General features: G+C 33.4%; 1 long non-coding RNA gene across 2 annotated transcripts in view; it reads right to left on the reverse strand.

Annotated features, from left to right (window-relative positions):
* Nucleotides 1–10,805: 10,805 nt before the first annotated feature.
* Nucleotides 10,806–26,780, reverse strand: part of LOC109023183 (uncharacterized) — a 72,953-nt gene continuing 56,978 nt past the window's right edge. Inside the window, exons 1-3 of one of the 2 annotated variants that reach the window (XR_002002550.2) lie at nucleotides 26,447–26,579; nucleotides 13,237–13,383; nucleotides 10,806–10,907 (exon numbers count right to left, since the gene is read on the reverse strand). This is a non-coding gene — a long non-coding RNA (uncharacterized lncRNA). Of the gene's footprint in view, nucleotides 10,908–13,236; nucleotides 13,384–26,446; nucleotides 26,580–26,780 lie in introns of those variants that run through there. The other variant, XR_010130736.1, reaches the window with a different exon arrangement.

Raw genomic sequence — 26,780 nt, forward strand, 5'->3', positions numbered from 1 at the left:
TGTTTTAAGTTGTTTTTCTTCTATAAAACAGAGAAATTAATGGCATTTACGTCACATTTGGCTATGAGGATGAACTAAATAAAAACATAAATCATTTAATATAGTCTCTGTGCATAGAATGCATTAAATAATATTAATAATATTATTATGAAGTTCATTCTACTGAGCTGACAATGAGAAACACCCTTTATTACATTAATATTAGTTTTATTCTACACATAGATACTTTCTGTTGAAGACAAGCAACTTTTAAAGTCAGAAAATAAGGCAATACATGGCAAAATGCTTAGAAGCTAATGTGTGTCCTAGAGGTGTTGAGGTTTGTTGTATTATAAATAATACTGTTCACGTTATCCCTCCTGAGTTTCTACAGCATGTAAAGGTAATAATGTGTAACTGATGGAATTTCAAATAAAGCATTATTAAAATATTTGTTCAGTGACCTTTTTGCTCTTTACCTTTTGTCTTCCTGTGGCTGTTAACATTTGGCAGCCATCTCCATCTATCTTACACATTTCTTTCTCTTCTACTCATGATGTTCATTTAATTGGTTCAGGACTCCTATTGTATTTTCTTTTTGCAACTGAGAAAAGATTTGTGATGGTGATTATTAGGAAGTTTACGTCCAAAGTTAGAAGATGCAGGCAGGAAGAAAGACATGACAGTGAGTAGATCTCTGATTAAAAAGAAAATAAAACATTAGTCAGCTTCTCATGGTATATGAATTATAATAAGTACTTTGGAAGACCTTTGTATTCCACCACCTAGCGGGGTGCCATATGGTAAAATTCTTCCTTGTTACTAAAGAATGCTTTTGCCTGTGTGGGATGCTAAATCTGTCAGTGGTATTTTATTCCTGACAATTTAGAATGCTGAGATAGTCTATAAACCTATTTACATATTTATGATATTGTCAGGATATAATTCACAGATTTAAAAATTTTAGATGAAAACAGCAAAGGAGTGCAGAAACAAGAAAGCATATTTTTTAGGAAAAAAAATGTTTAAAAGAACAAGAAAAATATCTTCCCATGATGCGTGGATTAGGGATGACTCAGAACATTCTCACAGTCACAGTCGGCTTCCACAAGACAAAAAAATTCAAGGTAGCTCAAAGAACTGAAATCCTGCTTTTTCTAATCTATGTGAGAGAATATTGGTAGGGAGGATTGGGTACTTGCTAACTTCACCAGGCACACGAATATTCCAGATTTCACATTTGTGATGTAGAGAATCGGATTCTTTGAGAGCCTTCTCAGCAAGGAATACTTCTTAGGAATGCCCTCAGATTTACAGAATTAAAAATAACAATGAGGTCAAATACTCACTTGATTCTCTTTATCTCCCTTGCGTTTATGGCTAAAGAGGGGAGATGTGCACCTTTTAGGCACAGCCCTAGTTTGGTGCCTGCTGCTCCTTGGTTTAGCCTCGTTAGACTTTCAGAGACAGGTGTTGGGGTGCTTTTGCTGAGAAAAGTCCCCTTGTCCCAGCCCTGCAGGGCAGGCATGCCAGTCTCTGCCAGGTCCGCTGGCCCTTGATCTTTGAAGGAGTCCTCAACCCTCTCGAAGCATAAGGACGTTTTGCAGGTTTCCAGAATCTGGCCCAGAAATTAGGGCTCAATTTCCTGACTGTAGTAGAGGCGAAGATACTTAAGGAATAGCCCTTGCTGTGAACCTTATCAGATAGGTGCCAGGAGAAGTGAGCTGGGTCTTGTTATTCTTTGGGTGTTGGTGGAATAAGCAGTGGAATTTGAACAAGAAAGAGGAGAAAAGGGAACTTCATCTTTATGGGGTGGGGGTGATTTTTCTCCTAGGGTTATCTCAAGTTGGGGTTTTTAAGGCAGTACAGACCACCAAATGCTGTTTTTTATCAACTGAAATAACTTTGGGAGATATTTTTCTGCAACACTGGAAAGATTTAGTTTTTTAAAAAGTACTCATGCATATGTATATATATATTTCCAATCCTTTTTTAAAGAGACAATCTTTATTGGGGTCTGCACCTCCATCCTTGATCTTGTTAGTGATGCTGTTTTTGCTGTTAGCCAGGTTAGAGTTGGCCCTACGCGGGGTTTGGTGATGAAAGATTGTTAAAAGTTTTGAAAATAATAATAATAATAGTTTTCAAAGTTTCTATTTGCTAGAGAAAAGATTTACAGAAAACCAAATATGCCCTAATTCCAAATTGATATCACCTATACGTTTATATTTTTCTCAGCAAAGGGGTAAATAGCCCATAAGAGTTAGCACCTCAGGACCAGAGGAGGAAAACAGAAAAGGAAACATATTTCAAAAGAAACCGACCTCAAGGAAGACAAGGGATTCATAAAGTTGCATGTTTCAAAAAAAAAAAAAAAAAGTCCAACTGAATGAAATTCCACAAAACCTGAAATCCAATAAAGAATTTTTTATGTGTTATAAAACAATAAAAGTTCTTCTGGGTCTGAAAATATGGCACACTAAGATAATATTTTAACCCATTCCTGTAAAATACTTGGCAATGCTTCATAAGTAAAATAAAAACAGTAAGTGAATACTAACCAAGCTTAAAAGGAAGAAGAGAAATCAGCAGGCGCTGAAATGAAGAGGAATCACAAATACAGAGCTATAAATATATAAGCTGATAGTGTAGCTTACATGAATGCCTATCTTAAAAAATGACACACCACCTTCCCAGAATGGACAATTCTCATTTAAATTGCTCAGTTTTGCAAAATTTGGACAAATGATAAAACTAACTTATCTGTTCTTCCCTGTATTGATCAACAAACAATTGTATACAGAGAACTGTAAAACAGTGTAGGTGTTTGGGTCACTGATACAAGACAATGGGACTTCATCACTTGGTGGAGGAAATGCTACTAGGTATAGAGTTGCCTTATATTTGGCTATGTATTCAACAATATATGTTCTGAAAGTTGAGCTAATAACACTATTATGTTGGCTAATATCAAACAAGATTTTGAGATATTTACAAAAACAGTAATGTAGTGTATAAAAATATCTGATTTCTAACGGTAACACCATAGCTCCTGCTACTACTACTGTGGTTTGCTGCCTACATTCATGATAGAGGAAATAGTACACTTCAGTCACAGCTTATCAAAATGAAGATGTAATTTTTTCCATAAAATTCCAGGCCCTTAATGCCTACCCATGGACCTCATGGGTGTTACTGGATCACAGGTTAAGAAGTTTTGTTTTATGTGTATTATCTTATTTAATCTCTACATGGTCCCTGTGAAATAGGAATTATTGTTGTTTAACTAATGAGAAAACTGAGTGATAGACAGTTTGAATCTTTTCCCCCATATCACATGACAGAAATTGTGAAGCTAGGATTCTAACAGAGGCAAACTGACTCCCAACATATTTGCTTTCATTTTTTAAAATTTTAAGCTAAAGTCTTATTCATTGCATGCATTATTATATTTATATAGGTCTGTATCTATCTAGCCAGTTCTTTGTTAATCAATTCATGAGTCACATCTATAATGCTTTCATTGCACTTTTATAATATGTTTAATATATGGTAGGGCAATTTCTCTGTCAATAGCCTACACATATTTTTAATATCCATATTAATTATCTAAATTTAAGAGGCAATTTTAAAATTCAGATTTATTTAAGCATACTCTCACAGACACTAAAATGTATTTTTTTGAGGTACAGCCAATGAGTTTTACCAATGTACAGGATATCACAACAATGAAGTCATAGAACATTACCATCCCCTTAAAAAATTTTCTTATTCTTTGTCGTCACTTCCATTCCCTTTAACCTTTTTTTAGAAAAAAAAACTAGAAGTAAACATTAAGCCAGAGAATATGGGAGGAGTTTTTTACCAGACCAAATAAATAAATAAATATAGACCATAATGGAAGATTGACAAGTTGTTTTATATTTTTATTTTCTATATAAAAAGTCTCTTTTAAACAAGTTTTAAAAAATAAGTTTAGATAAATTAAAGCAGTATTATGTAAAACCAATGACAGACCACTCCAACTAAAACAGATTGGATAATATTAACATTAAATTTGAGGTTTGAGAGGGGTTGTGATGAGTGAGGGTTAGAAACAGAATTGCACAGAAAGAAGAGCAAAATGGGGATAATGAGATTCACTTTAGCTAGGGGTATCAAGTGTATGACAAATTGTGGACTTGACTTTCATCTATTAACAAGCAGAGGGAGTAATAAGGTAACATGTTACTCTGAATCCAGTTCTGGCTGCCAAGTATATATTTCTTGAAGTGATAATTAAAAAAAAAAAAACTTGTAAGAAATCAAACACATCGTCTTTGTGTTAACCAACAGGGATATCCATTATAGCCAGCTATAGTTCCTAGATTTTAGAAATGTAATTTAATAAATATTGAAAAAGTATAGCTTGGTCTCACCAGCTCAGATTTTCAAAAAGAAGACTCGAATTAATTCAAAAGCACAGCGTCAAGATTTTGTAGAATTATTTTCAACCCCCTCTATCAGCAATATCAAAATGAACTTTCACAAAAGGGTAAAATAAAACCAATATTGTGGCAATGATAGCTTACACAGCTCACTGTATTTCCTACTCTTGGTGGAAGGTTACATTTTATAGAAAAACTCATGTACCAAATAAATGTACTTTAATTTTTAAACTTTGGATATTAAGTAGCAGAAAAATGACATAATTTACAAATGGTTTACATTTCCTTTGCCTCACTGATATCATGTCATACATCCTTCTTACGCTAAATTTTTGACAATGCAGTCTGCCTGTATCATGGCAGCCTGCCTTCCTCATGCTGTTCCTTTCTGCATCCACAGCAACCCGGCTTCTGCCTCCGCTGAAAGTGTCAGGCATTTCTCAGAGATACCAGGGGTTCGGTTCTAGACTGCAGATGAAATGAATCACAAGAACTTTCTGGTTTCTCAGTGCATATAAAATTTGTGTTTACACTAATATTAAGTAGGCAATAGCATGATGTCTTTAAAACATGCATACCTTAATTTAAAAATACTTTGTTGCTAAAAGTGCTAATGATCATCTGAGCCTTCACCAAGTCATAATCCTTTTGCTGGTGGAGGGTCTTGCTTCAGTGTAATGGCTGATGACTGATCAGGGTAATGCTTACTGAAGGATGGGGTGGCTGTGGTAATTTCTGAAAATAACAATGATATGCTGGTGGAGGGTCTTGCTTCAGTGTTGATGGCTGCTGACTGATCAGGGTAATAGTTATTGAAGGATGGGGGAGCTGTGGCAATTTCTGAAAATAAACAATAATATTTGTCACATCCATTGATTCTCCCTGTCACAAAAGATTTCCTGTAGCAAGCTATGTTGTCTGATAGCATTTTACTCACAGTAGAACTTTCAAAATTAGAGTCAATACTCTCGAACATGGCCACTGCTTTATCAATTAAGTTAATGTAAAATTCTAAATCCTTTGTTGTCATTTCAACAATGTTCATAGGATTTTCACCAGGAGTAGATTCTGTCTCAAGAAACCACTGTCTTTGCTCATCCATAGGAAGCAGCTCATCATGCGTTCAATCATGAGACGGCAGTAATTCAGTCACATCTTCAGGCTCCAATTTTATTTCTAGTTCTCTTTTTATTTCTACCACATCTGCAGTTACTTCCTCCACTGAAGCCTTAAACCCCTAAAAGTCAACCATAAGGGTTGGAATCTACTTTATCCAAATTCTTATTAATGTTGATATTTTGATCTCTTCCCCGGAATCACAAATATTCTTAATAGCATCTAAAATGGTGAATTATTTCCAGAAGATTTTAAATTTACCCAGATTCATCCGAGGAATCACTATCTATGGCAACCATCAATTTACAAAATGTATTTCTTCAGTAATAAGAGTGGAAAGTCAAAATTACTCCTTGCTCCATGAGCAGCTCATGGAGTAGCACTGTTAATTCCTTCAAGAACTTTTCATTTGCATTCACAACTTGGCCAAATGTTTGGTGCAAGAGGCCTAGCCTTTTGTCTGCCTTGGCTTTTGATATGCTTTCCTCACTAAACTCAGTCATTTCTAGCTTTTGACTGAAAGTGAAAGGTACATGATTCTTCCTTTCATTTGAACACTTGGAGGCCATTGTAGAGTTATTAATTGGCCGAATTTCAGTATCACTGCATCTTAGGTAATACAGAGGCCCAAAGAGAGCGAAAGAGATGAGGGAAAGGTGAATCGGTGGAGCAGTCAAAACATGCACAGCATTGATTAAGTTTTCTCTCTTACATGGATGCAGTTTGTGGTGCCCCAAAACAATTACAATAGTAACATCAAAGATCACTGATCACGGATCATTAAAATATATATAATACCAATGAAAAAGTTTCCAATATTTCAAGAATTACCAAAATATGACACAGAGACACAATATGAGCACATGCTATCAGCAAAATGGAGCCGATAGACTTACTCAACTCAGGGTTGCCACAAACCTTCAATTTAGAAGAAACACAGTATCTGTGAAGCACAATAAAATGGGGCGTTCCCGTGCTCCTAACCCAGTCAATGCTGACTCCTTAATGCAATAGACATTTTCAGTCTTAACTTTTATTTCTCCCTCTGCTGTTTTTAATGTTATGGATCATTCTCTATTGCTTAACACATTTTATTTCTCTCATTTCTGTAACATCAAACTCCAGTAATTTGTTTCTAAATAATCTTAATTCACTTTGTCTCTATTATTTCTTAAAAGCTAGTGCACTCAACTTTTTCCTCTCCACTGAGTGAGTTTTCTTATACTAAATGTCTCCTTGAAAGATCACCACATTTTTTACCTTAATCTAGCTGTATGTTCTTACCTTTTCAAAACTCAGCATTAACCAGGATCTCTCTTGAGAAAATTAAACATGTATATCTACTCTACTTCTGAACCTCTCCACTTTATGTCTCAGGAGTTTCTTAAATTCAAGATATCTAAAATGGAACTCATCATTTCCCTTCTAAATCCCACATGTTAATTTATAGTTCTACCAACAATTCAGACACCTAGTGAGAAGTCTCAGGTATTTTGTTTATAAGGACCTTACCTTTACCTGTATATATAATCTACGAGTCTTGTCAATTCTATTTAATTATTATGCATCAAATCTGGGCAACCACTTATTTCTGGGTCCAATCTTCCAATTTAGACCTTCATCCTCTTTGGCCTAGGATGTTCGAATCTACTTCTGATATTTGTCTTCTATACCCTTCAGATACATTCTCCACTTTACCAATTGATTGATTTACCTTAAACATAGACCTGATATTACTCACTTGGTTAAAATCCTTCAATACTTCCAACTTATCTAAAAACTTAAAATTTTTAATGTGCATATGATGATTTGCATGGCCTCATCCCATCTGCTTTTTAGTTTTGCCTCCTCCCATGTACCTTGCACTTTAGCAATAACAACTATTTAGAAAGCACTAAACACATCATACTAAGCCATGATTACATGCCTTTTCCAAACTCTTCCATCTGCTTTAAATAGACATACTCATGCCATTCTCTCTTCCCCTGGTAATCAACACCCTGTCTTTTAAGACTCAGCACCATATATCACCTCCTCCAGAGAGGCTTCTAACACCTCTCCTTTGTAAGGTTAAACACAATTCATCCATGTTTCATGATATCCTATACAACCCTTTAATGACACTTTGAATATTGCAATAAAATACTACTTTATGCCCCTCTCTCTTTTTACTCCTTTCTCCTAACGACAGAGATTCCTTAAAAGCATTTGTATCCTTCTTTGTATTAACACAGCCTGATATTTACCTAATGCCTAATAGACCTCAATAAATGATGGCTGAAATGAAATGGGAAAAGAAATAGAAGCTTCCATGGGGTGCCTTGTAAAGGGATTAGAAATATGCCTACACATGAAATATTTGGATATTCAAATGCCTCTTATTCTGGCTATTCATACATCATAAAGAGATTCCAGCTAAAGTAGAGGTAATCCTGACTCCACTAGTCCATGACTCTAATTATACTATGCCTCCCTTAGAGCCTAATTGTCAGCCCCTAAGACTTAGGCACTAATAGAATTATAACTACTAAATAATAATCTGTGTGTGAAGATACAGAAAAATTGCAAATGTTAATTTGTGTTTGGCATTTTAATTCTTGAAATCTCTGACATTTGATTTCTTCTCTAAAATTATTGCCTCTTGTTTAATGCCTCATACATCTTTACTACCATTAAAGATGGTGTGCAGGCTAGACAAAGGGGACAGAATTCAATTTATACACTCAATCAGTTTACCCAAATTAATCTACACAAAAAAGGAACATAAGTGACTTTTTAATGTATACGTCTATTTGAAAACAAAACTATGAGAGCTATAGTTTGATTGTTGTTTCTTTGTTTGTTTTTCAATTATCTGAGACTTCCAAACTTAGCTGTCTAGTTTTTGACCCTGATTCTCTTCTGGAGAGTGCCACGTATTTTCTCTTTAGCACTCTTCCCCTCCTGATTAGAATTTTTAAACACTCACTAAAGAAACTTGTGATTAATGACAGTTAGAACTTATTGGACTTGAAGGACAAATGTTTGCTTCACCAGTTAAGGGAACGAGCTAATCAAAATGAAGAAGTGCAGGGCAAGGAAGAACAGGGAGAGAAACGAATGCTGTGAATCTGTATGGATTCGCTTGAAGAGATGAGCTGAACTGTTAACTTTTCATTTACTGCATCACAAACTTGACTCAACTTTGTCTGTATTAAGAATAATGGAGCCATTCTTATAAAAGAGTGTAAAACTTCTCAAATTAAGCCTCCCCCCTCTTACTTTTATAGCTTTTGGTTGGTATTATTCCAGCTTTTTCACAGTAAATGTTTCACAATATCTTTCATAGATTGAAAAAGTTTTCCACCTCCACAGTTACAAATCCTGCTATAACAAACCAAACTGGCTGTCTCTTCAGGGACTGTGCTTCATACTTCAGCACGAAATTGAGACTGAACTTTTTATTTACTGAAAAGGTGACACAATTTTCTTTTATATGGTGTTGCCTCATTCTTCGCTTTTACAATGACCTCAGAGGAGTGGGTACCTCAAATATTTAGTGCTAGATTGTTTGTGAACTAGAGATGAATCAGTCTTGAAAAGGAGGTAGAAATCCTTTTTGGTGGAAGGGCGCCAGGTAACATCTCAGAGTTTGCCATGTTGATATTTTCTATGTGTTTCATCAAAAAATTGCACTATTGATAGAAACTCAGGCATCTAGGAATGTAATGTAGCTGGCTATATGTTCTTTATTTCTAACTAATCTCTGCAGAGCAAAAGAGAAGAGGGTTAGAAAAACAAGGATGAAAGTTACCATTGCCTGAAAACGTTTGTGTATGTATAATAGTACTTACAAAGTGGAAAAACGAACTATGTACTTTCTGCTTCCCGTGAGAAAAAAATCTAATCACAAAATTATGCCTACACTGATTTTCAGAAAAATTTATGTGAGGATATGATATGTTAGGACATTATGTAAAGGGGGCTTTACAGTACTTGAAAATTTAAAGTATGCTCAGAGCTACTGTTTTTTTTTTTTTATTTTTAACCTTTGCTTCTCCAGGAAAGATTCATTTGCATATTTCTTTAAAATATCTCTGCTTATATGTCCTAGTCTATATAGTAAAACATCACATGGACCAAGCTGAATGACAGCTAAAAAGGTGCGATAGTTAAAAATAGATAAAGTAGGGCCAGGCACAGTGGCTCATGCCTGTAATCCCAGCACCTTGGGAGGCTGAGGCGGGTGGATCACGAGGTCAGGAGATCAAGACCATCCTGGCTAACATGGTGAAACTTCGTCTCTACTACAAAAATACAAAAAATTCGCCAGGCATGGTTGCATGTGTCTGTAGTCCCAGCTACTCAGGAGGCTGAGGCAGGAGAATTGCTTGAACCCAGGAGGCAGAGGTTGCAGTGAGCCAAGATCAAGCCACTGCACTCCAGCCTGGGTGACAGAGTGAGACTCCATCTCAAAAAAATATATATAACTATATATATATATATATATATAACTATATATATATAACTATATATATAACTATATATATATAACTATATATATAACTATATATATATAACTATATATATAACTATATATATAACTATATATATAACTATATATATAACTATATATATAACTATATATATATAACTATATATATATAACTATATATATAACTATATATATAACTATATATATATAACTATATATATATATATATAACTAGATAGATAGATAGATAGATAGATAGTAAGTAAGTAAGTAATCTGGCCTTTATTATTTCTGTGCTTTTCTTTGTCAAAAATACCCTTCACTTCCCTTAATAATCTTCTCAGGGAAAGCACTTGTTGTTCTATTTATATGTCTCCAGGGGGCGATAAAGCAAGACATCAAATCTCTGCAAATGACTCAAGGGCTCCAGTGCAATAAGGGGATCAATGTTCCCAAAGCTGTTGGACATCAGATGCCTGTTTAGTTTGGCAGATTAAATGGCTAGTACTTTTCCTTCAGTCAATTTACTGGAAGCCCCTCCCTTTCTTACTCTTTCCTCTCTTCTCATACACATAAGCTCCCTAGGGGTTCAGAGTACTTTCAAACATTTTTTAAATGTTCATTTTGTTCTGTTATTAAGAGCTTTTTATTCTAACATACAAGTGTTTCATAATTTCCCTTCTTAAAAAACAACTCTCATGTTTCAGGAAACTATTCTGTAGTATATCTCCTGGGATAAATTTTAATACTTAAGTGCAATTTTTGAAAATCACTTTGATATATTATTAGTTTTATTAATATGACTTAACTTCCTTCTCATTAGTAAGGATTCAAGTTTCCTATCTCCTTGTTGAAATCATGTGATGTGTTTTCAGTGCAGTCCATTTTGTAGTCAATTCACCTAATGAATACTGTAGAAATTTAGAATGGAAAAAAAAAAGTAGATTAGAAGCTCAAAGGGATGCAACTCTGAATCTGATTCTAAAATCTCTTTGAAAAGACACAAGAAATAGAACAGGAAAAACAATGTTGGAAAGGAAAAATGAAGTGGGAAGAATGATGCTATCTGATTTTAGGACTTAGCATAATGCTATAGTAATCAAGATATTGTGGTATTGGTGAAAAGATAGACACATAGATCAATGAAATGAAAAGAAAGTCAAGAAACAGACCTACACAAATATGTCCAATTGATTTCTGACAAAGGTGCAAAAACTATTCAATAGAGAATGAATTTTGTCAATAAATAATGTTAGAACAATTGGACAACCATATGCAAAAAAAAAGAATCTCAACCTAAAGCTCTTTCCATATACAAAAAAAAAAACTCAAAAATGGATCAGATCTAAATATAAAATGTAATACTTCAAACTTCTAGGAGAAGGCATAGAAGAAAATCATTATAATCTATGGTTAGGTAAAGAGCTCTTAAAGATGACACAAAAACACATCACATAAAAGAAAAGGAATTGATAAATGGGTTTTATGAAAATTAAAAATGTTTCCCTCATTAACGGCCCTAGTAAGAAAATTAAAAGACAAGCTATAGAAAAGAAAAATATACTTTGGAAGCATATATCTAACCAAGAGCTTGTTAGAAAATATATATACTCACTACACTTTTTACTGGAAGGAAACAATTGACTAAAAAATGGGCAAAAGACTTGAACAGACACGTCACTAAAGAGGATATATGGATAGAAAATAAACACATGAAAAGATGTTCAATGTAAGAACATCAATTTAATGTCATCGGAGAAATGCAAATTATAACTGAAGTGAGATTCCACTACTAGATTTATAAGAATGACTAAGGTAAAGAATACTGATAGTATTAAATGCTGATGAGAATGAAAAGCAATCGGAACTCTTATAATTTGCTGCTAGGAATGCAAAATGTTTTGAGTACTTTTTTTTACAAAGTAATCAATGATGTGCAGTCTTGTGCTTTTTCTCTTTTAGCTTGAACTGACATTTGAATTGTTTGTATTTTCTTTAATATGAGAAGCAGAACTATTGCATTGACCTTCTTTATATGGCCTTTAGTACCTAATAAAGTATAATTCTTTAACTCATTATATATTTGCTGATATTATTTTTATTTCATGTGATTGGTAACAACCAATAGTTTTAATGTCTAGAACCAACATCATGAACTTGCTTTCTGACTGGATAAAAATATAAAACTTGTCTGTGTACTTAAATTTATAGTTGTTGGATTCTGAAAATAAAAGGAGTTTGGTGTTTTTGTGTTGTCATTTTTTTTTTGTCTTACTAAAATAAGTGCCCTATGTGGCTAAATTAATTGGCTTGTAATCTTGAAGCATTCATCTTAAAATAAAATTGTGGGGTATAGATTACTTTTAAATCTACAGGTAACTCTGCATGAGGGTTCCCCAACCCCCGGGCCATTGCCCAGTACCAGTGCATAGCCCGTACGGCTTAGGAACCAAGCCATACAGCAGAAGGTGAGCAGTGGGTAAGTGAGCAAAACTTCATCTGTATTACAGGAGCTCCCCATCACTGGCATTACCACCTGAGCTCCGCCTCCTGTCAGATCAGTGGCAGCATTAGATGCTCATTGGAGCATGAACCCTATTGTGAATTGTGCATGTGAGGGATCTAGGTTGCCTGCTCTTTATGAGAATCTAATGCCTGATGATCTGTCACTGTCTCCCATCATCCCAGATGGGACCATCTAGTTGCAGGAAAACAAGCTCAGGGGTCCCACTTATAGTGAGTTGTATAATTATTTCATTATATATTACAATGTAATAATAATAGAAAGAAAGTACACAATAAATGTAATGCATTTGAATCCTGAAACCATCCCCCATCCTCACCCTGGAATGTGGAAAAATTGCCTTCCACAAAACCAGTCCCTGGTGCTGAAAAGTTTGGAGAACCACTGCTCTGCATGACCATGCTTTCCAAGGAGACCAAAAAGAAAAACATAGATTAAAAGATCGCATTGCTATAAATTAACTATGCAAAGATTAGTATATCCTTTCATTTTGCTTTAATACTACTTTTGTCCACACTTTAGATGACAGAATGGCATCAATCTTATGAGAGTTAATACGAAAGTTACTGCCTGGAGATACTATCTCTTAAACGTTGCCCAGAGCAGAATTTCCTCTTTAATTCATCAGACTCCAGACTCAGGGTCATAAAATAAGTACCATAAAGCGCCTTTGAGACCCTCCAATTGTCAACAGACTTCCCTAGAACCATTCATACCCATAGGTGATAGATTTCTTGTCCTTTTTCTGTTTTGCTTGGCTCTTGACTTTACAAATAATTTCCTGTTAACAGCTTTGTCTCCCACTTTGGAAATGATGTTTCCTGTGTCTTCTGTGGCCTTGACTTCTGGCTTCCCTTCTTGACCTAAGAATGATATATACCCTTTTAGTTACTCTGTCTATAGCTTCTCTAAGTAGACATTTCAGCTGGTGTATGCTGGACCAGGAAGGCTACACTTTCAGCAAAACTTCTCAATCAGCTTTATTATTTAATTTGCTCTGAATATACTGTAGTATTTTATAATGCATGAAGAGTTTCCATTTCTATTATTCATTTATATTATTATCATTATTCATAATAACTAGCTAAGATTCTCAGAACAAAAATAATCGTTTCTGTATAAAATATAAGAAAACTGAGGCTTAGAGAAGTAAAGCACCCTGACTAAACTTTCAGTAATTTCCTGAAGGGTTTAGAGCTCCTACTGAGGCCTGCTGATTCCACTTCCAATGCTATTTTCACAGATCCACACTAAATCTGATTTATCTCCTGGAAGAATGAAACCATAAACAAAAACAGCTGTTTCTTAAAGTTTCTTTTTTTTTTAACTAACAAATTCTAAAATTTCTAACAGTGGTCTTAGTACTTACTTTCTCTTTTTAAATATAAATATTTAATAGCTATAAACATGTCCTATACCCTGCTCTATCCCCAAGAAATATATGACTAAGCCTACAAAAATCAGGTAGTAGTCTAATAGGAAAATTTAATACACTCAGGCTCTTATTTCTCCTCCATTCTTATTAATTTTGCATGAAATGTGCCAATAAATTAACTCTTAGTATCCACTGGTTGTAAGATATGCTGATGCATATGTTTTCTTAGTTTTATGGAGAAATAAGGAATCGTCTAGCATAGAGAGAGTCAAGTAAAGAGGAAAATATTAAGTAAAGTTAAGAGCAGTGCCTAGTTTTCAGGAGAAATTATATATGAATTAATTTTACATAAATATACTTGACTCAAATTTTAAAATTATTCCTTTCTATCCTGTTTCATTTAGGAGAACATGCTTATTAATCATCTATAAGGATATAAGGTATAGTATATCATCTGTGAATATTCCAAAGCTTCTGAACCTTAGTAAAAAAACACAGATTTAATCACAGAATTGCCAAGGTGGCATTGCTATTTGAATATCTGGCATGCCGTTTATACTGTATAAAGAACATACACATAGTAAGTAAACATAAATGCTAGCTACTATGATAATTGCTAGCATCATGACATGAGGTTGATAATATCAGAGAGAGAAATAATTGAACTCACGTATGTATGCATAGTGGTTATAATGATGTGTATATCCTGCTCATTAAATAGCCCAAAGTTTTCTAATTTCTTTATGTTAGTCTGACAATAACAATCCTATTGAAAGCATTCTTAGGTGTAATTCTTTTTTAATTTCTGTCCCCTGGTTAATTTTAATTTTTATTATTTATTGTTTAATATGAAAGAAATATTTATCTCATAAAATATATTATTGTTTGGCTGGTCAATGTATTGAGTATTAATCTTGTTTTGTTTTTGGTGTTTTAACATTTTACTCAAGTTTCTTGTTAATGGTCTCAAATATTTTTTGAATGATACTTTTTTTGCTTCAGATTTGTGTTCAATACCATAAGAGATTTGCTTGTGTTCTGAAGTGAATTCTCCCTTTTTGTAGTGTGTGTATATATATATATATATATATATATATGTATGTATGTGTATATATAAAACATATATGTATATATATTTGCATATATACAAACATGTAGAATTGTAATCTATAGAGAGAAAATTGTTATTTATATATATACATATATATATAAAGACATGTAGAACTGTAGTTCAGGTATTGTTCATTGTCTTTTTCTTTTCTTTTGTATAGATATCATGTGATTTTTGGATATAATAGATATAATAATTAGAATACTGGCAAAATAACAGACAACTTATTATTCCTCAATGGGACTAGTTTTGGTTCTTTATTAACTTGACGTTTTGAAATACAAACATATAAAGACCAATCTCTTTCTTTAAGAAACTGTATTCTTTACCCTGTATTCTAAAATAGTTCCAATCTATATTCAGATAGTATTGCTACTCTTTCCAGCTTACTGCTAGTGAGATTTCTTATTTCAAACATCTTAACAGTTCAGCATGTGTACTTTCTTTGGGGAACCTTGTCTATCCCACCCCTAAGTTATGATTTTATTTTTCATATAGAAAAACCACTGACCTTAGTATTTTGCAAAGGCTTTCATATTATTTTCATTTACCACAAAATTATTATATCTTTTAGAAATGAATATTTAAAATTTTGTCAAAAATGTCACATCAAGAATAGAACAATAAAGTGGCAAGAGCAGTGCCACATTTCCAAAGACCTTGGTCTCCAGGAGATGTCTCAAAACAGGGAACAAGTACCTAGAACAAGGTCAGTTACACCATGGATATTCCATAAGTGCCTCTGGATAAATGAAAGGATGAGAAAATGAATAGCTATTTAAAGTGGACTTAAAGCAGGCCATATTCTACATCAGTGCAGGGTGTTCTTGATTACCTTTTGGCTCACTCAGATCTTAGAAGACATAAAAATCCTCAGTGGGTCATTTTTCATATTCAGCTAAGTAACTTAGTAATAATAATCATGTTAACACTTCCTTGCTGTAACTCCTATCTCAGAGCAACCTCATCTGAGGCAAAAAGGAATAGTAGGAACAGTGGAAGTGGTACAGTTGCAACAATATCTTTCAAGATCATTACAATCCCAATCACCAGCCCTTCCAGAGAATAAACTGTCAGCTTTCCCATCTAATAATTAGTCTTTGCAGTCATATTGTTAGGTAAAGAGGTAGAAGCAACATCAATCTGTTCTCTACAACTTATTCACAGTTAGACTGATACAGATAGGTAATTGAGAAAAAAAGTCCATATATAAAACAACAGATGTTCTCAAACAAGCAAGCTTAAATTTGTATACTAAGACAAAAACCTAAACACAACATTTTTGAGTCCTGCTTCTTATTTTTAATCTTACAAGTTAATAAATTAATGAGTAACTCATAACTGGGGGATTCTGTATTGCCATCCCTTCTTTTGCCCAAATCAGGAATTTGCAACCAACTTATGATGGCATGTCATTTTAATGCAAGCAGTTGATTGTGTCCTAAGCTGTATATTTGGCATCTGTGCAGTTCTTTCTTGGTGCCATCTTGAAGCTATTCACTTTTCTTCTAAGAATGTGAAAACTATATGATGAGTTTCTTATCCAAATTATGCAAGAAATCACAGCCTTTTCTTTCTTCTTATATATGATTTTATATTAAACAGTGTTCTTTATTTTTAGTTCAAAACATTTTTATACTTTATATGTTTTTACCTATTTTTCCAAAGATACTATCTAAATATTTTAGTCAGTTTTAGCCCTTATTATTTTACTTCCCAACTCATATTAGTAAGAAATTGATATTTATTGAATACTTGTGGCTTTTCAGAGACTTTTGTTTGGCATTTCAATTTTGATCAATGTTTTTTATTATATGACATGTTAATCTTATTTAAAAACTTGGAACTCCTACATTGCAGTTCAAAGACTAATGACATTATCCCCATTTAACCAATGTGCATCAAGTAATCCTTCATGCCAGGAATTATTCGACGTCCTCAGCTCACAGTTGTGAGCATTACAGAAAACAAGATTACATTTTAACACAGGAATAAAAATAAAAAATAATAAAAACTTAAATAAATGAGAAAACATTGGATTAGAATTAAGTGCAAGGGAGATAATTAAATTAAGATGCTGTGATTGAGAATGATGAGTAGATACTTCATACTCAATGGTCCGGGAAAAACTTTTCTGAGGAGATAACAATGAAGCTGAGACCTAAATTTTTAAAAAATGTTTTGTGCTAATGCTGTAAGTTCTTCTTGTCTTTATATCACTTTTCTGGCATTGTTACTCATCTAGGATTTTATGATTAATGTTGTCATTGTTATTATTATTCACTTTTCAAATTCACATAAATTTTACTTTTTGATGTACCACCCTGTCAAATTTGATAAATGCTTACAGTCATATAAAACCATGACCACAATCAAACTGCAAAATAGTTCATCACCCCCCAAATAACCCCTGTTGCTGCACTTTATAGTCAACACCTCCTGCCTGCCCAGCCCATAGCAAACACTAATGTGCTTTCTGTTCCTATAATTTTACTTTTCCAGAATGTCATTAGATAGAATCATACCATATAAAATTTTTTCTCTGCCTCTTGTTACTTAGCACATGCATTTGAGATTCATCCATGTTGTGTGTATATTATTAATTAGGTTTTTCTATTGCTGACTAGTATTTCATTGGATGTATATGTCACTATTTATCCATTAACCAATGAAGGATGTTTAGGTTTTCCCAGTTTTTGACAATAATAAATAAGACCATTATAAACCTTTCCATACAAGTTTTTGTATGAACCTAAGTCTTCATTTACCTTGGTTAAATACTGTGAGTAGGATTACTGAGTCATGGGCTTATGTTTAACTCTATAAGAAATTTCTAATTTATTTTCAAAAATGGTATATCACGTTTATTCTTGCAAACAACCTATGGTATCTCATGGTTTCAATTAGTATTTCCCTAATGACTACTGGATTTTGAGACTCTTATTATGCATATTTATCATCCATATATGTTTGGTGAAATACCTGTCAAATCCTTTCCTCATTTTCTATTTGGTTGTTTGTTTTCTTAAAATTAGTCTTATTAAGGGTGGGTGCACACCTATAATCCCAGCACTTTAGGAGACCGAGGTGGGCAAATCAATTGAGCCTAGGAATTCTAGACCAGCCTGAGGAACACAGCAAAACCCCATCTCTACAGAACATACAAAAAATTAGCTGGGCATGGTGGCACACGCCTATAGTCCCAGATACTTGAGAGGCTGAGGTAGGAGGATCACCTGAGCCAGGGAAGTTGAGGCTGCAGTGAGCCAAAATGGTGCCACTGTATTCCAGCCTGGGTTACAATGTGAGACTCTGTCTCAAAAATATATATATTCATATTAAGTATTTCAGATTCTTTTTATATTATAAATACAAGTCTGTATTAGTTACCTGTTTTGCACATATTAACCCAGTCTGCAGTTTCTTTCTTTTCTTAACATTGTGTTTGCAGAAAAAATACTCTTGTTTTTATAAAATAAAATTTATCAAAGTTTCTTGTGTTCTTTTGTTGTCGTATTTTAAAAATATATTTAACAAGACCATCTATTGAGAAAAGAGGGTTCACATACTCTCCAATAAACTACTTATATCTACAAAATATTAAGAAAAAGTCCAAGTGCCTATCTGAGAGGGAAATTTTCATCTTTGTAGGTGATTGCTAGAAAAATGTTCTACCTATATTTTCATATCTCAAGTCAAGCTAAGACAACCAACCACTTGTCAAAAATGAGGTTTACTGTAAAGAAGAAAGAATTGTAAAATTGGTATATACTTTGAAAAGTAAAGTACACCAACCTTTTCATTCAAATCTAATAAATGTATCTAAGTAAACTATTTAAAACTTTTCAACAGATGCAGAAAAAAAAAGCCTTCCTAGAGCTTTCTCTATCTGAGTAAAAGTAGAAACTTATGGGAAATAAGGCTGCTATAAATTGCACTTCAGGGTAGATCTAATCCCAGAAGGGAAAATGTAAATAAAACCTACCTCAAACCCCTTCTCCAGGGGAGTATTATGGCCCTGAAGGAAACAGGAAAAAACATTCATAACTATATAGACAAACATTATCACAAACTTTATCTCCTGTTTTTTCTTCTGAAAGCCCATTTATCTTTCCAAAAAGTCATCTGTTTTCCCTAGGTGCCTTTCTCTCTCTCCCTTTCACCTATTGAAATTGTATTATCTATAAGCTCCAAATTCTAATTACTTCTTTTGTGTCACTCATCATTGAGTTCTTCCATGTATATGGGTGCTGCAAGCACAAATAAATTCTATTGTTTTCTGCTGTGTATAATATGGGCTAAATTTATTGGTTGGGTTTTGGAGGCTATCTAGAAGAATGTCAGCAAACTATTTCCATATGGTAGAGCAGGTGGAAAAACATGTATGTACACATGCATATCCAGAAAGAACAACAAAAAAGCCCTCTGCTGATCAAAAATATTCTAATAAACTCAATATATATACAATAAAAATAATACAAGTAAAAAGATAATAGAGCATAACAATTATTTACATAGCATGTACATTGTATTAAGTATTGTAAGTATTCTAGAGAGGATTTAAAGTATATGGGAGGATATTGATAAGTTACATGTAAATAATATGCCATTTTAAATCAGGGACTTGAGCATTCATGGATTCTGTTTTAGTGGGAGTGATCCTGGAACCAATTATCTCCAGGGATACTGAGGGACAACTGGATAGCTTTTCCATCACCCACGCGGATGTAAATAACCACAAGATCATCAATAGCATTAAAATATGGTGGAATAATTAGAAAGTAATGAATATTGAGTATATATTGCATGTTTTTATTATAATATATGGAAGATATGGAAGTATGGATTTATTCTGTAGATTTTTTAAAAACTGATATGTGCATTTAAAACCTGTCTTGCAAAATTCCTAAAAATTTAATAGCTGGCTTTTAATAGACCATAGAAGGCAGCTCCAGCACACCACTGGTCTTATGCCTCTGGAAGCTTCCCACAGCAGAAAATAAAGCCTGAGAGTGCAACAAAGCTGAGCCTATTCTAACTCCATATCTTGGTTAGCCATAAAGAGGAAAAAATAACTATAAAACAATGACAGATCTCCTTACTCTACCGGTAGTAAATTTGTGTATGCTGTACTGAACTCTTTATTGCCAGGCAAAATTCTATGTCAGTTCCAGCAGCATACAAGACCAATGAAACCCCTGCTCTCATGGATTTACATTTCAGTAGCCCATTTTTGTTGCCCCATGACACACTCCTTTTCTTTTAATTTGTTGATTTAGAACCTCAAGCTTCTTCTTGGCTCCTTGGACAAAACCATGTTTATTCTTGGGATATACCCTATCAACCCTGATTTCTCTTTAAAGATGTACTCATTCTCCTTTACTGGGAATTCTCCATTTTTGTGGCCTTCTCACTACCTCCTTTCTTGTTGTTGTTTTTTTTATCATTAATTTGTTCTTATAATTTTGTTTTTGTTACTTAAAAAAAAGACTGTGAGAAAACATTGACAAGTGTATTTTCTGTTCACCTTAACCAGAAAATATTATCTGATAATTTGAAATCAGATTGTTAATCTAAATAGAATGAATTTTAAAAGTTCTATCTTTTTTTTTTTTGATGGAGTTTTGCTATTGTTGCTCAGGCTGGAGTGCAATGGCACGATCTCGACTCATTGCAACCTCCGCTTCCCAGGTTCAAGCAATTCTCCTGCCTCAGCCTCCCAAGTAGCTGGGATTACAGGCGTATGCCACCATGCCTGGGTAATTTTGTATTTATTTTTATTTTGATTTTTTAGTAGAGTCAGGGTTTCTCCATGTTGGTCAGGCTGGTCTCGAACTCCCGACCTCAGGTGTTCCGCTCGCCTCAGCCTCCCAAAGTGCTTGGATTACAGGTGTGAGCCACTGCGCCCAGCCAGTTCAATCCATTTCTGAAAGTATCGTGGAAGCCTGGAAGATTTATTTAGTGGCCCTTCAGATTAACATATTAATTTTTTAAAATAAACATAAGATAAAAGAAATATAACATCAGAGTGAAAGGAAAATTGGGACCTCATTGAGTACAATTATTCCATAGCCTCTCTATAATTGGCCAAAATACACATACATTTTTGTGACACACTTAGTTCTAAGATTTTATAAATTTCTACTAACGTCCTAAAAAATCCAATAAATGTAAAAGTTGAGCAAACTGTCTTTGAGATCCATCCAGCTAGAATTTTTTTCTGTCTTTAACCATTTTGTGGAATATATTCTTATATTTATATTTTATCATATGTTACAAATTTATAGTTTTCATGTGTTTTTAAACTGGGTGAACGTTTATTGTATGGGAAATAAGAACTCTACATGTTAAAACTTAAGTTTAACTTAGAAGCAATTTAGTTAACGCTATTAAGTTTTAAGCATGTATTGATTTCGTGTTTTCATCTCAGAATGTTGTGATGCATTAAATCTACAATTACAATAAAAAAGGCATGAGTTCAATTCCTTTAATCTGTAACGTTGAAATGTTTTATTTAATCTATTTTAGGGTAGAAATTCAACTGGGATCCATCAAAGCATAAATTTTGTTTGATTAAAAAGCTTATGTATTGACAATTAAGCATTAAAAATATTCACTCTTTTGCATCTCATTCTAAATGAAAATAGTGACTTTTGTAATGCATTGATCAAGGAAAGCTGGATAATTTACATCTTTGAGTGATATTATTTTACACTATCTTTCTGCTTTTTAATATCTTACTGTCTACTATCACCTTTAAATCACTGTTGATGATTATAGCACAGGTCAGTTCTACTTCCTTTAAGTTTCATCTGAAATGCTGAAGTTATCAGATCAAGATGGCAATGAGTAAATTGATACTGTTAGAGGTTTGTATTTGGTCCAATCTGCACATATAAATATATATATATATAAAACCAACCTATATAGGTCGTATATAGTACAAACTGTTTTAAAAGCCTTTCCTAGGACTCTTTTCAAAAAGTTGTTTAAACAAATAAAATCAAGAAGAAAATAAAATATGCTATACAACTATTTATGGAGAGTATATATTTTTAGTTTGACTTCATACTGTCAACATAGATATACTCTATGACCAGTTCATTTCTCTCCTTGCTACATATTCTTTTTTATATAATTAGTTCTTGTCTTCTTGTGCTTTCTGAATATCGCTGCTGTATAGAGACACCTGCTGGGAAATAAATGAACAGAAGAAAATTCAAACCTGTGCTTAGAAACAAGAAAAGCTTCTCTCTTATACAGTTTAAGCAAGCTTTCCTCTAATAATGTATTTTGTATCAGAGCATACACGCCTTTGAAATATATGAAAATCTACCTATATCTGGAGCTTTGCTATTAATCTTAAAATCTCTACCTCGGCATGAGGTTTCCAGAATCTACATATAGGTACGCTTGCGGTATAAAATAGGTATGTAATACAAGACAGTTGTAAATCTATTTCAACTAAGTCATTTAAGTGTTCACATGTATCTTTAAAAATTTTTACACATAATTATTTTTCAGTGATTAGGGCTTCTCTTATTCATATTTTTACATCTTAATTTTTATTTAAAACATTTGCTAAAGCAAGGCAAACTTTTATTATTGATTGGTTTAATGTAAATATTTGCATTAATGAAAATTGTCTTTTGAAAGTTTGTTTACATGAGTATCTGTTTACATAAACCTTTGTGTTCAATTTCAACCTAAGTTGCAAATGGCAAGAATTCATTATTTTTTACGGTTGAATAATATCTCATTGTGTATATGTACCGTACTTTCTTTATCCATTCATCTGTCGGTAGATACTTAGGGTGATTCCGTATGTTGGCTATTGTGAACAGTGCTGCAATAAACATGGCAGTGCAGATATCTCTTCAATAGACTAATTTTCTTTATTATGGATATATACCCAGCAGTGGGATTGCTGGATTATATGATAGTATTATTTTTAGCTTTATAAGGAGCCTCCATACTATTCTCCATAGTGGCTATATTAATTTACATTCCCACCAACAGTGTACAAGGATTCCCCTTTCTCCATATCCTGGCCAGCATCCATTATTACCTATCTCTTTGAAAAAAGCCACTTAAACTAGTGTAAGATGATAGATCATTATAGTTTTGAATTTCATTTCTCTTTTGAGGGAGTTTCCCAATTGTAAACCAGCAGATCAACAACATTGAAAATTAAATGTAAAAATACATTTAATTGATAGTTTAATAACAAACCATCAATTAGGTATTTCAATTGTGTTCCAAACTCTGGGTCAAGCTTAACTTCTTCAGAATTGTGCTGATTTCTCATGTATAAGATGATAAGTCTTGAAGATGATATGAGCATATCTGAGTCCTTAAATAGTTTTAATAATTTCATTTATGTGCTTTGCTGAATGAATATCAAATAGCAGGGCAAGATTACAGGCAGGTCTTGAAGTGCAGTTACTACAGCAGTTCTCAAGTGATATTCAACATAATTCAGCTGAACATAGACCAGTCATGTGCGGAGAATGGATGAGAGCAGGATTTCCAAGCACCTGCTCTCTGCTCCCAACCAGATAGGAAAAATACAGTACATGGTGACAAACTGATATCAGGCCTCCAAACATGTGGCAAAGATGCTGACAATTGCTAAGAAGCCAACCAAACATATTATGATTAGAGATGGGGTGAACACAGTATAATTTCAGAGGAGAAGAAGAGAATTCACTTTGAGAAATTACAGTCTTGTAAAAAGAAAATTCACTTTATACTTAATATTAAATGACCTTAAAAATTCAGATTGTCCTATTCAGATCAAATATATAAACCAATTCCAGGATCTCAATAGCATCTTGAAAGAGAGAATAATTTATAGCGTAAGAACACAGACTCTGGAATCAAACAAAATCAAGTTCATTCCAGTGAACTTAGAGTCTCCAGTGCTAAGCAGCTGACACAAGGTCTTTAACCACTCTAAATAGAATTTTCCCTATTAACACAAAAGATATATTAATGGTACTATTGGGATGATTGATAGTAAATAAGATAATGCATATAAAGTGCTTACTAGAATATTTGGTAAGGGTAAGCATTCAACTAATAGTGACATTTTAATGCTGAACATCAGCCACAGGGGAGATTTCATTAAATCATTGTACACATTATTTCTACTACTTTTGTCGGATTATAATGACATTATTATTTATATTCTTTGTAGAAAGAGAATATTATTTATATTCTTTGGAGAAACAGAATCTTAAATGTTGGCTTTTTGAACATTATCAAATCAGTTGGAAAAATCAGATTGAGGGATATACCACAAAAATACAAGTTTTAACTAGACTGACATTACATACTTTATGTATTATTTTCAAATATTTCCAATAAAATTCAAAACAACATTATGCCAATATACATACTATCAAAAGGAAAATACTGCCTTAATTATGAATTTTTTGAATTGTGCTTCTGTCTCACCATTGATATTTAAATGACTCCTCTTGGGCCTGTTCTCCTGGTCTACCCCCCAGGTATTTAGAATAGTGTTGCATGGCTAGTAATAGAAGTCCAACACAAAATATTCAAGGTAATTTTAGTTCAGATTTTAAAACAATTTGAGATGCACCACAATGTAAATCAGAATATTATTGTTTGTCACAGGACTTGAGATTGAAAAAGTAAGCTATTAATTTTAATAGCTGAGTAAAAAGAAGAGTGACAATTGAGCAATTACAAATTGGAGGCTCCACATAACATCGACAGTATTTATTATCTCTTCTTGTAAGGAAACAAAGACAGTTTTGTAGAGATTTTGGGTTTGTTTTTGCTTTGCATGTGATTGGAATATATGTCGGCCATAGAGAGAAGAGGAATTTGGTAAAACAGAAGAATTTACTCTCAGAAATATTGACATTCTTGTTTTGTTTGATATTCTTCTTAGAAATAAGTGAAAAAAACATAAATAATGCATATGATTCACCAAGGCAGTAATTTAAACTTTTCACAATATAATATCAATGACTATGTTTGAATGTTTCATAAACTCTTTACTATAAGTAATGGTATTATAAAGGTATCTTAAGGAAGATAGATGATAGATAGATAGATACATACATACATACATACATATATACCTACATACATAGAATATGTACACATAAAGATATAGACAAAATAAAAATAAGTAAATGCAGTGTTACCAATTGGTATTGTTTGATTATCTGGGAAAGTAAAAGATGGTAAAAGATATGTGTGATAAAAATGAAGAAGGAGAATAAACCAGAATTTAATAAATTTAATAGGAGGATAACAGTTTCAGAAAATTTTATAAAAATATTACTTTTGACCAATCATTTTTCTTTAGAAGTAGAGGACAAATTATAAAGCAATAATTTAGGGTTCTGCTTGTATTACTTTAAGCACTTTTCCTGAGTTTGTCTTACAAACTGAACTCAGATATAAGCAAGACCGAACTCATTATTGTACCCTGAAGACAGCATGAATGTAAATCAGCTAAAATATAAGACTCAGGGTAACTTTTGGGCTAGTAATAAAATTCATGGTGCTTAAATTGCTTACTTCTAATGCATATTTTACAAGTCTCCGAGGAAACCTCTGAAACTCATAGACTTCCCCCCTTTCCTCATTACTGTATTTGATTCACTTTCAAACTCTGTAGGATGCATTTAATACTGTGTATAGCACCAGAAACTCCTATCTGAAATAACCTGAAGGTGCTACAGAAGAGTTGCTATTTATGAGTCAATTTTGGAGTGCTGAATGGGAAAACTGAAGACAAATTTGTCCAAAAATCATCTAACACCGGAAAAAGCTTGGTCTTCTAACTTACACTATGATGCTGGCATTTACCTCATGGTCCCTTGATCTAATATAGTATAAATACTTCTTTACCATCAGCACTTTAAGCTCTTTAAGAAGATTTTGCTATGGTGGATAGGTTACATGTTCATTCTGATCTGTTTACATTTCCATCCCTTGCTCTCTGTTGGGTAATATGTTTTAGCTATTATTGAGTGATGGCCTATGGCCATGAAAGAGTACTAAGCTTACTGGCTGTCATGGGGATGAGAACATGATCTTCACTCAATTGCCATCACTCTTAAAATAGCTTATCAAACTAACCAGAGGAACTAGAGAAACACTCCATGGGGATACAGAGGTGTCAGGAAAAGTAACAAATCTTTAGGTCTCTGCTCTAGAATCTTGCTTTCCTTAGAAAAGAACACCAACTTACTGTTTTATGATTATATCCCACTAATTTCTATGATAAAAGACAGACTTCCACAATCTTTGAGTAATATCGGAATTTAAATAAAGTGGAATTTAAATACATTCCTAATAAAAAAAAGTACACCTGTCTTACTTCATTCTGTGCTGCCAAAGGTATAGAATACCTGAGACTGGGTAATTCATAAAGAACAGAAATGGATTCACTCACAGTTGTAGAGTATGGGAAGTCCAAGAGCATGGCACTCACATCTTGTGAGGGCCTTATTGCTGTTATCATCCCATGGTGGAAGGAGGAAGAAAAGAGTGGAGGAGCCAATCTCACTGTTATAACAATGTCACTCCTGCAATAAAGATACCACTGCAATCATGAGGGCAGAACCCTCATAATCTAATCATCTCTTAAAGATACCATCTTAAGTTTCTAACACATGAATCTTGGAAGACACATTCAAACCATAGGAAAAGTGTACATAAACATTACATAGACAAGAATACAACCATTTGGATTTTTTTTTTTTTTTTTTTGGTGGTGGTAGGGGATG

Source organism: Gorilla gorilla, chromosome 15 (genome assembly GCF_029281585.2).
Source record: "Gorilla gorilla gorilla isolate KB3781 chromosome 15, NHGRI_mGorGor1-v2.1_pri, whole genome shotgun sequence".
Taxonomy (NCBI): Eukaryota; Metazoa; Chordata; class Mammalia; order Primates; family Hominidae; genus Gorilla; species Gorilla gorilla.